The 12,688-nt window shown below is 37.7% G+C and overlaps 1 protein-coding gene across 1 annotated transcript in view; it reads right to left on the reverse strand.

Moving 5' to 3' along the window:
- ADAMTSL1 (ADAMTS like 1) overlaps positions 1 to 12,688 on the reverse strand; it is a gene marked incomplete at both ends in the record, with an annotated part of 419,367 nt that overhangs the window by 310,966 nt on the left and 95,713 nt on the right. The window lies entirely within an intron of this gene.

The following is a 12,688-nucleotide window of genomic DNA, read 5'->3' on the forward strand; positions in this document are numbered from 1 at the left end:
CTCTGCTTGGCTTCCACATTGGTCATTTTGACAATTATGTGGCGTGGGGATCCTCTTCTTGGATCCTGTCTAAAGGGAGTTCTATAAGTTTCCTGGACCTGTGTATCAACCTCTTGCTCTATGTTTGGGAAATTTTCTGCTATTACTTCCTTGAAGAGATTGTTGATCCCTTTGGTTTCACTTTCTTTTCCCTCCTCTATTCCAATTATTCTTAGGTTAACTATCTTAAAATGGGTCCATATTTCTTCAATGTCAGATTCCTGCTGTCGGATATTTTTTTCTAGATTAGAAACTATGCGTTCATTTTTGAAATGATCATCTTCTAAGAGCGAGATTCTGTTCTCCATGTGGTCTAATCGGTTGTTTGTGCTTTGAATTGAGGCCTTTACTTCATTAATTGCATCCTTTATCTCTTTTTGGCTCTCTCTGAGTTCTTTTCGAAGCACCTCTATTATTTCTACAGTTATTTTCCTGATTTGATCTTCTAGAAATCTCTGGTTTTCTGTTTTATCGGGTTCTGATGTTGTGGGGTTGTGGGCATTCATTGCTCTAGTATTATTCCTCTTTCCCATGATTTAGGAAGTTTGTGCCTTCTCTGGGTTCTTCCCTTGGGTCACTATGACTTCACTTAAGGTGTTCTGGATCTCGAGTCAGTAGTATCTCAGACCCCACTACTCCTTTACTGGGTTGTATCACAGAGTCTCCGACCCAGAGAGTCAATAGAGGCTGCTTTAGACTGTGGGGGGTGCCAGGTTGCACGTTCTCCTATGGTGTGATATCTCTGCCACTGCCACTCCCCCACTGGGTCAAGTCCCAGGGAGTACAGTACTGGGATTTCTCCTCCGTGGCCCGCAATTTGACTCACTGTTCTTGAGTACGCAGATGTAGCTGTACTGGACTTGGTGAATTCGCTGCTGCTGCCGCCGGTGGCAATACGGCGCCGCTGTCATGCCCTTGGCCGTGAGATTGGCGTATTTCTTCTTGGTTTTGATTTCCACTCTGAATCCCTGCAGCGTGTGCTGAGCTCAGCCACTGGGAGCTTTAGATGTTCCTTCGTGGAGAAATCCCGCCTGGCTGTTCTGCAGTGGCTCACCTCGGCTTGCTGTAGCTTTCCGGTGAACTTGCCACTGCCACCGGCAGTATGGCGCTGCTGCCGCGTCCTCGGGCATGAGGCCGGTGTATCTCGTCTGTGGCTCTGAGGTTTGTTCTCAGTTCGCTTTCTCTCTGGAGCCTGGTGATTTTTTTGTTTCTCTGGTGATGGTGTTTTCTGGCTATGAAAGGCGCTGATTTTGTGGTAATGGAGATTGGTTGTTAGCGGGGCTCTTAAGCCCCGCTTTTCTCGGTCGCCATCTTCCCGGAAGTCCCCAAATTTTGTTTAGAACAGTGTTACCATCATCCAAAGAAACCCTATATGCATTAGCAGTCACTCTCTATTATCTTCCAACTTCCAGCCCTAGGCAATCATTAATTTACTTTTTATTTCTAGATTTACCTATTATGAATATTTCATAAAAATAGAAATGATAAACTATGTGACTGCTATGATTTGAATGTGTCCCTTCAGAGTTCATGTGTTGATAACTCAATCCCAGAATTCATATGTTGATAGTATTTGACGGTAGGACCGTTGGGAGAAAATTAGGATTCCCTGAAGACACGAGGGAGGGGTTCCCAACTGTATGTGTGGTTTTGTAAAATGAGGAAGAATGACCTGAGCTAGCATGTTTGCTCTTTTTCACTATGTGATGCTCTCTGCCGATTTATGACCAAGCAGGAAGGCCCTCACCCGATGCTGGCAGATGCTAGCACCAGGCTCTTGGACTTCCTGACTTCCAGAAGCACAAGCCAAATAAACCTTTCTTCTTATAAAGGACCACATCTTGGATACTTTGTTATAGCAACAAAAACAAAAGACAGTGGCCTTTTGTTACTGTCTTCTTTCGGTTAGCATAGTCTTTTAAAGTTTCATATATGTTATGGAGCATGTAGTTCAGTCCTTTTTATTGAGAAATAATCTTCCCTTATATGAATAGACCACAGTTTATTTACCCATTTCTTTCAACTGATGAAAGCTGACAGACATTTGGGTTGTTTTCATTTTGGGGGATATTATTATGTTATTAACATTTAAGTACTTTTTTGGTGGCTATATGATTTCATTCTCTTGGGCATATATCTTGGGGTAGAATTGCTGGATTATATAGTATCTCCAGAGGTGAACTTTTGAGGAACTGCCAGATTGCCTTCCAAAGCAGCTACATCATTCTGCGTCACATTTCAAGAGTAAAAACAAAAACAAAAACAAAAATAGCTATTTGATTTGGATGTTGCAGTAATTCCCATAAAATTTTCTCAAAAATATGGTGATTCTCTAAAGTTAGAAATCATAAATGGTGAGGGGTTAATGGAAAGATTTTTTTTTGTTGTTATGATTGCTGCAGAAAGTATTAGGGGAGGGCTTGAGTCCTTTTTATAGCTCTTTGTACCCTAGCACATAGCCTGGTGACCCCTAATAAGCCCCAAGTATTTGATGAATGAATGAATAGTTCCAAGAAGTCACTATGCAGTAAATGATTAACTTTTCCCAAAAAGAGGTCTGGCTTTGCCCTCAGCTCTTGGACCATAATCTCTAAACCTTTGTGATTTTTGTGGCCATTATAAATGTCTTTGTTTGAGACCTTGGACCAGGTCAAAGAATCTATTCTTAGAATGGATTTGTGGTGAGATTATTGGGCCTCATTCTGCCAGTGTGACCATGAGTTGCTGGAGACTAAGGTCAGCCACTCAGGGGGTCAACCTTGCCTAGGTGACCAAGCCTCAATAAACGGAGACCCAGGTGAGTTTTTCTGTTTTGGCAATACTCCAAGCATGTCATCACTCATTGTTATTGAGAGAAGATGATACTTGCTGTTATCCATACAACTCCACTGTGAGAAGACAACTGGAATCTGGGAACTCTCCTGGAACCTACTCTATGTATTTCTTCCCTTGGCTTTTATTTTATTTTAATTTATTTTACAGTACTGGGGATTGAACCCAGGAACATTTTTACCTCCTACTACACCCTAAGCCCTACTTTTTATTCTTTTTTTTTTTTTGGTGGTATTGGGGTTCCTGGAAGCCCTTCTACATCCAGGCTACACTCCCAGACCTATTTTTATATTTTTATTTGGAAACAGGGTCTCTTAAGCCAGCGAGGCTGGCTCCGAACCTGCACGATCCTCCTGTCTCCGCCTCCCAAACGCGGGGATTACAAGCCTGCACCACCACGCCCGGCCCTTTTTATTCTTTATTTTGTAAAAGGGTCTCACTAAGTTGCAGAGGGCCTCACTAGGTAGGTGAGGCAGACCACAAATCTATGATCCAACTGTCCCAGCCTTTCAAGTACTGAGATTACAAGCGTGCACCATTTTGCCTGGCTTCTGTGGCTAATTTTAATCAATATCATTGGGCTATAATAAACTGTAACCAGGATTTTAACAGCTTTTGGTGAGTTTTGTGAATCTTTGGAATTATCAAACCTCAAGATGGTCTTGGGGACCATTAAACTTGAAGCTGGTGTCATAATTGAGAATTGTCTTGGAGATTATTAAACTCATAGTTGTTGATAACAGTGATCAAAGTCTTTAAAGTTATGAGGTAACATTTAACACATTCAGTATTTCTACAGACCTGTGACCCAAAGAATCATTAATAAAAGAAAGCATCATAGGATGAATCAAGAAAGTTACCAGATATTTATTTAATGGAACACAGAATTTTTAGACGCTGGGGTTCTCAAACTGAGATATACAGACTCATACTTCTATTAAAAAAGAGATGTTTACTGATATGATGCTTTAATATTAAAATATATTTTTCCCCCAGTGGAAAGGATGTTATATAACAGAAATAACAGGATTTGAATTATGGTCTTTTTCTAGTTACATGACCTTCTATGAGCCTCATTCTCCTTATTTATAAAATATAAATACTGTTATTTCACATAATTTGTGCAAAAAGTACATTGTTTTATGTATAATTATACTGTATTAATTATAAAGTATTAGAAATGATAAAATTTAAATTTCTAAAATTGTGATTTTGTCTATTTTCCTTCATTGGATCTCTTTGGGAAAACAAAACCAATGATCTTCTTTGTTTCAATCTGTGCTTAATTTGAATGTCAAAATTAAACATTCAAACACATTTTTCTATGATTATCAATGCCAATCCCAATAATATGTATGGGGAGGGGGTGAAGTGGGATTCAGGGGAACACACTGAATGTTGTGTGCATGGATGTTCCTTTCACCCCTAACTACATTATGATGTAAAATTACAATGCACTAATAAAAATATATTAAATAAGACTTTTTATGGAAGTCATAAAAACTCTCTCACCTCACCAATTAAACGTCAAGATAGAAAACATTATGATATAGCAGAGAAATCCTTCCTATAAATAATGATGGTATCTGAAAAAAACCAAAGGATCTAAGGAAAGAGGAGGAAAATAATATGAGCTGAACAAGTCTCTGTGGACATCACTTTGCATATTCAAACAGAAAGGATAACTCAAGAAACTTCTAGACACCATACACTATTTCGACTTTAGTTTTTCCTGGAAGACACAAATATTTTAGTTGACCTGATATCTTCCTGGTCACAGAAAAGGCTAATCCAACACATTTTTAATCCTACATAAATAGATCAGTGATTACACAAACTTGATGAAAAAAAAACTTTTTAACTAAGAAGGCCAAGTGAAAAGGGAACAATAAAGGATACAGATTCACTGGGTAAATATCATGTGGCAGATACTGCAGTGTACATACATTACCTCCTCATTCTCTATCATTCCCCAAGTCAACTTACCCCACTCAGTGAACACAGTTACAAACTTCACACAAACTAGAAACCTTAGCATCATCTTCAACTCTCAATTTTTTCTCTTGTGTAACATTTTTCCAATCACCAAGTCATGGATTTTCCTCCTCATTTGTTCTTAAAATCACTCCTTTTCTCTTTATCATACTACACAATTTCCCTCTTTTAACTTATTGTCCTTGCAGAGTACTCTTGCTAAAATATACATCTTGTCTTATTTTTCATGTTTGATTATTTCAGTGGTGCCATTTTGCCTTCAATACAACAAAATCCCAATCTTCCTAATATAAATTAAATATATCTTCATGGCATAGACCCTGACAACCTCTTCAACCTTCTATTTCTTCACCCTCCTTCTTCAGTTCTGGGTATTAGTTTGATTTTTTCAGTCATCTTTTCCTCTGAGCATTCCATGACCCCAGGTCTCAATTAAAGATCCCTCCCTACTTACCATAATCTGTATCTTTCTCACTGTGGCTCCTATACAGTATTAAAAAATTTTATGAGTGTATTTGTATATATGTATACATATTTTTACTATATACAAATAAATAAGGATGCATATTATTGTGGGCTGAATAATGTCCCTCTTAAAGAGATGTTTAAGTACCAGCCCCGGCTAACTATGAATATGATCTTATTTGCCAATATGGTGCCTGCAGATGTATTCAAGTTAAGATCGCACTTGATTTTGTGTGGGTCCTAGTTCAAGATCACTTTTGTTATTATAAGAGATGCCAGGAAAAAGATACCAAATAAAGTCATAAGGACACATAGACATAGAGGAAGGAGGCCAAGTGGAAACGGAGGAAGAGTTATGCTGTCACAAGCCAAAACAATGCCCAGAGCTACCAGAAGGTAGAAGAGGTAAGATAGAATCTTTCTTTATAGGCTTTAAAGCAGCACTGCCCAGCCTATGTCTTGATTTTGAAACTACAGTTCCAGGAGTGTGAAAGACTATATTTCTGTTGTTTCAAATCACCACTACTTGACATTTGTTAAGGCAGCCCTATGGAACTATATAGATTTGGTATTAAAAACAATGTCCTACTAAAAGAAATACTAAAAAATGTGGAAGTGGCATTGGAAGAGGGTGATACATAGAAATTTGGAGAATTTAAAGTGATTCATAGAAAAAGTTTAGATTGAAGAGAATACTGGTGGAAATATTGTTTTAGCTTGTCTGCATTGCTATAACACAATACCTGAGAGTGAATAATTTATAAATAACAGATTTTTTTTTTTTTTTGCAATTCTGAAGGTTGAGAAATCCATGATGAAGGCATTGGCATTTGGTAAAGGCTTTCTCACTATGTCATCCTGGGGCAGAAAGTGGGAGGGAGAAAGAGAGGCAGGGTGAGATCACACTTATGTCACCTTTTTGTTTCATCCAGCACCAGCTGATTAGACAGTGCCCACCCACATTGAGGGTGGACACTCAGTCTATCAGCTTGCATGAAATTCTCTTTGAACCCCTCCCTCACGAAACACCCAAAAAGAATGTGTCACCAGCCATCTAGACTTCCCTCAATCCAGTCAAATTGATGCATAAAATTAACCATCACAGATGTTAAAGACAATTCTGGTAAGGACTTAGAGGGAAACAATGAGCCCTGCTATTGGACATTAGAGGAAATGTGCTCTTTTTCATAAAATAATAGAGGACTTGGATGAATTATGCTCTACCATTGAGTGGGAAGTAGAATTTAAAGAAATGAACTTAGATATTCAGCTGAGTAGATTTCCAAGCAAGTTGTTGAAGTTACTTCCTAGATTTTCTTTGTTGTAGTAAAATATGAGGGGAAAAATAAAAACTGAAGCATGAACTATAAGCAAAATGAGGTCAACACTAAATCTTTAACTGACCCAGATAATGTGCTCTGGTGACAGGACCAAGTTTGGAGCTAGAAAACCATTTGCTAAATAATTAAGGTATGTAGAGCTGGGCGTGGTGGTGCAGGCTTGTAATCCCAGCATTTGGGAGGCTAAGACAGGAGAATCACGGCTCTCAGCCAGCTGCAGCTACTTAGAGAGGCCCTTTGCAACTTGTGAGATGCTGTTTCAAAATAAAGAATAAAAAATAGGGCTGGGGTGGTGCTCAGAGGTAGAATGCCTCTGGGTACCATCCCCATTTTCTCTCTCTCTCTCTCTCTCTCTCTCTCTCATACACACACACACACACACACACACACACACACACACACACACACACAAACACAGAGGGAGGGAGGGAGGGAGGGAGGGAGAGAGAATGAAAATGAATTAAGGTATGTGAATCATAAATACCAATCAACCATCTCAGCAGAAGACATGAATGGAAACACAGATATCCAAAATAGATCTATAGAGTACTCCCTGTCTACTGACTTGGACCCTTGTAAATTGCTTAGAAGACTGAAATCATTGCTGAGAATTTTATGCCAGCAGAGATACTCCCATTAAGCTTGAATTGAATGGACAGAGCCAAGACAAAATAAGAGAAGAATGAATCTGAGTGCAAAGGCATGAATGCTGAGGCCAGGCTGCCTGGATATCCTGGGGCTGAGAGGACAGGTTGGCCTTCCTGGGTTTTTGCCCAACCAAGGCAACCTGGCAATACCTGTCTTAAAATAAAAAGAATAAAAAGGACTGGAGATGTATCCTAGTGGTAAAGTACCCAAGAATATAATCCCCACTACCATCCCCCCATATCCCAAAAATATAAAGTTTCAGAAACTAAGTAAATTCATTGAGTGAGTAGTAGTTTTATCTTTAATAGTCCATGCAAAGCAGGACAAAAAGGGACTGTGCATTAAATATTTCAAGCAGCACAATGCTTCTACGTGGAATTAGACTATAAAACACCAAAGAGAAAATGGCCAAACTCTTTGTTTCTGACATCACCACCTTTGGAATAACTGGTGGACATTTGATACTAGTGACTCAGGTCACAGACAGAGATGGAGAAATAATCATTCCATTCAATTTATTTCAAACTACTCACCACAGGAATGTTTAAAAATGAAAAGAACTTCTTTGTTGGAAGTAGGGTTCATTTTAATGTTGCCAGAGTGAAGTATAGACATCAAAACTTCTTGGTCCCATTTAATGCTTATTTCTTTACCGTATTATTCATTTTAAAACAATATTATATAAGGCATTACTTGAAAGGAATTCTCTTTTTCCTTTCTGAAATGCTTTATTTTCTGAAATAGCAATAAGCAATATTATAAATATGCTGAGTCATTATAAAAGGGCTATTTTATAATCACTATTTCTTTTGATATACATATATTAGGTATCAACTGATGAATTCCATTAATTATGAAAATAAAACATCCTTTTCTCTATTTGCTTTCAAAATAACCTCAAAATTATTTTTAACAGCAGCACATGTTCTATCTGTAAATTTATGCCATTCTTTTTTAAAACACTCAAAACAGAAACTGGTTTTCTTTACAACCAATATGAATGGGGTGATTTGGATAATGAAAATAAATGAATAAGAGCAGTACTAATAGAGCTGATCCTATTTGTGATGGCTCATTAGCCTCACATAGGATGCAATTCACTGCCCTGGGTCAGGAGTTGATAATGGTACAAGATGGAGCTATTAGCTAAAAATGAAGGCAATGGGAAATTAGCAGAAGGTCTGTTCATTCATTCAGAAGTCAGTATCCCCTTTTATATATATCACCATATTAAGCTGTACATTCACAAAGGCCACACGGATGATGTAGACAAACATAAGAGATAATTTGAGTACCATTAATACTAATAGCTAGTATTTATTCAGTACAGTATAAATACTCCAAATGCATTTGATCACTTAATCTTCACAGCAATTTTATCAGGTAGTTACAATTATTATTCTCATTGTACAGGCAAGGAAACTGAGGCTTAGAAATTTGTTCCAAGCTGGGCATGGTGATGCATGCCTGTAATCTCAGTACTTGGGAGGCTGAGACAGGAGGATTGCACAAGGCTGGGGTATAGCTCAGAGGTACAATTCTCCTGGATTTAACCCACAGCAGTGGAAAAAAGATTCCAAGTCAGGTAGCAGGACTCCAGTGCCTCTGTCCTTAGTTATTCATACTATGACACACTGCCTCCTGATTCTTGTCTTATCTCCAACTTCATCTGGTTTAGAATCATAAGCGAATAACAACCTCAACCTAAGAAGTACTGTAGAGGAAACATCAGCACGACGACACCCTGGAGATGGTGATCAGATTGTAGGAGGCAGGAAAAGGAGAGAATGGAGTTTGAAAAGGTATTTTCACTAAACCTATGGCTTTTATAATATTAATGGAAGAATTAAAACTGGACAAAATCTTAGCCCATGAGATATGCTAAAGAAATAATGTTGGGAACATATGTTTAAAATAGTGATAAACATCGTTGTTTTTTGACCTCTAGTCTGCCATTCATTAGCTGTGAACTCCTAGGAAAATCATATGACCTAGTGTAGCCATATTTCTGGAGGCTGAGGTAGAGGATCTTGAAGGCAGGGCTTTCCAAAGCTGGCCTGTGGGGCACTGTTAGGGACAAGGTCTGTGCTCTGAAGGAAAAACAAACAAACAAACAAACAAACAAAAAAACCAGAATAGTAACCTACTTAAAAGACAACTATATTCAATTTAAAAGAGTATCTTCTTTCTGAAATTAGGTCATTACCTTTTTGTTATTTACACAGAAATAATAAGTCTGAATTTCTAGAGTTATTAGAGTTTTAGAGTTTTTAATTTTTTAGATTTGTGTCTTCTAAGAACTTTCTGGATGATTCTGGTTTGCAGACCAATTTGGAGACCACTATCAAATGGGACTTGCCTCTGTCCATCTGCCTCCAGAGAAAGAATACGAACTTTGGAGTTAAGACAGACCTGAGGATCCTCTAGGCCAATTGTATAATCACCTGAGTGAACCTCAACTGCTACATATTTGAAATGAAGATGATGGTGTTTAATGTGCAGACTGTAAATATCTACAAAATATACTTTCAATTCCTACATAAAATATTACTAAAAGATGGAAGCTACTAGTATAATTACTGCTACCATTATAAGAGTGAAGATACTACCTACTATGTGTTCTATTTTTACAGAGTAAGAATTAGGTATATATTTTAAATAGCAGTGATCCTAGAATTTCTCTGGTACAAATTTTTACAGCAAATCCAGCTAATCCACTAATTTGCAACAGTCTTAATTTTCTCCATGAAATACCTATGTGTGTTAACTGTTGCACTCTCTCCTGGCTCTAAGAAGCCTGGGACTGCAAGGTTCTATTGGAGAGAGAAAGGCCCAAACAGCTTTGGAACCGTGGCTCTTGGGAGAGTATTAGACAGGTATAGTTGAAATAAATTGGTACTTATGAAATACAACTCTTTGTAGCTTTGCTGTCATTTTTTGTCAAGGGCGAACAATGGCTAAATGCAGATATTTGTTTCTTTATAGTTTATATTTTGTATCTGTGAAGGCTTAAGATATTTGAAGCAGTTTATACAAGATGATAAGATTTAAACCAAGTCAAAGAAACAGTTAAGAATTCTCCAAAAATGAGCAGAAAAGAAGAGAAGGGAAAAACAGGGGTGAAGAAATTGGTTTTGTTCTCAGGAAACAGAGAAGCTACTTACAAAAACTGCATATTTCAATTCCTGACTAGTGTATTTAAAAACATGAAAATAAGTTCTTTTTTTCTTCCTTTTTTTTTTTGGTAGAGGGTATTGAACCCAGGGGTCTTCTACCTCTGAGTTATACCCCCAGCCCTATTCTATTTTATTTTGAAACAGGGTCTCACTAAGTTACTCCACATTAGCCCAGAACCTGCAGTTTCAGCCTCCCAGGATTACAGGTATGTACTACCATACCTGCCTATGTTTTTTTTTTTAAATGTTTCTTTCCAAAGACTGAAAATAACAATCATTAATATAAAGATACAACCTAAATAAAGGATTAATTTATGAGCAGAGTGGAATTCATATACTTAAATTCTTTCTATGGTAGCAGTGAGTGATAGAGCTTTTCTTTTACTGTTTAATTTCACTCTTATCCTTCTGAAAAAGTACATACTACATTTATATATTCCATCCTTATTCCTCTAACATTTTATTCTCCTCAATCCTTCCACTCATTTTAGAAAATTCTGGTAGGATTTAATCATGAAAACAGGCTGTGATATGTGGGGTAGAAAGGACCCAGTTTAAAAATTCATACTAAGTTACAATTTTTGATGCCTGGGCTCCAATTTTATTTTTTTGCTTTCTAGCCTTGACTTCATTAGAGTCAAAACGAGAGTTTCCTAGGGTATAGGAAACTTTGGGGGTAGAGCTCAGAGCTCTTGCCTGGCATGCATACTTAGTTCAAGCCTCAGCACAACAAAACAAAACAAAACAAAACAAAAACAAAATAGAAGCTTCTGGTTTTTCCTTTCTGATTCTGTGGGCAGTGCCCTGGGCCAGACTAATACTTCTCTTACGTGGGCTGCTATAAGTCTCTATTGGAGTTGGTCTCCTTTCTCCTAGGGCCTTCTACTGCAAGCTTCTTATAATTAGAACAATTAATCTTTAAAGACAAACTCTGATGATGTCTTTTTCACCACTAGACTCTTTTTGGCCACCCACTATTCATAGTTCTGTCTGCCATTCAGGACTCTGTGATCGTCATTTACACTACTTCTCTCTTTTCACTGGGGACCTGAGGGTGACTCTGCTCTCCAGCCAATTTAAAACTGTAGTGTTCATAGAGTCTTTTCCTATTACCTTTTTATACTACTGCCCCTTACAAGACAAATAGGTTTTAAAAAATAATAATAAGTCACTTTTTCTTTGTATTAGTCACAACTCTTCAAATGTGGTGTAACTTAAATTTGCCCCATAAATTTAACAGGACAGAATCTTAATAATTTAAGTTAAAGAGTCATGCTTTATACTTGTAATCCGAAGTCCAGCACTATTGCTCCATATTTACTACATATAAAAGAGCTATTCTTTAGCTGCTGAGATAGGATTTTCTTTCAGTTGCCAAGACACATGAGGCCAACTGGCAGGAATAACCCCTCCTCCAGGAGGGGAAGGACATGCCACGTTGAGCTCCCACGCAACAGAAACAAGTGAAACCTAATTTGCTGACCTGTCTTGTTTATTTTGGTTCATCTGGCAACGAAATACAGTAGAAACAACATCGGATTAGATTTTAGAAGACTTGAAATTTAGCCTCATTTCTGCCATGGCCAACCATATAACTTTCAGATGATCATGCAAATTTTCTGGTCCTTGGCTTTTGCATTTACAAAATAAAAATCTTCCTGGCTTTACTCAGTGTACACACATAAGGAAAGTTATTCTTCTATCTGTCATTCCCTACAACACAGCCCTTTTTCTGCATTGTTTGATTTATAATTCTCTACTATTTTGAAGCTTTTTCAGAGTCCATAAATTTATTTCAATACCATAGAAACTTTGGGAGTTTTTTAAATGATCATAAATATCTTTACAAAATATAAACATATATATTCATATATATATATTTGTGGTAATGGGGATGGAACCCTTCTACATCTGGGCTACACTCCCAGACCTATTTTACATTTTTATTTGGAAACAGGGTCTCTTAAGCCAGCGAGGCTGGCTTCGAACCAGCCTGATCCTCCTGTCTCCGCCTCCCAAGCATGGGAATTATAAGTGTGCACCACCACGCCCGGCTCTTTACAAAATATTTATAAAATATCCAAATGATGTGGTTCAAATATATTGCTTTTTTTTTTTTTTGGTGGCACTGGGTTCCTGGAAACCCTTCTACCTCCGGTATACACTCCCAGACCCCTATTTTTTATATTTTTA

Source organism: Muscardinus avellanarius (genome assembly GCF_963383645.1).
Source record: "Muscardinus avellanarius genome assembly, chromosome: 13".
Classification (NCBI taxonomy): Eukaryota; Metazoa; Chordata; class Mammalia; order Rodentia; family Gliridae; genus Muscardinus; species Muscardinus avellanarius.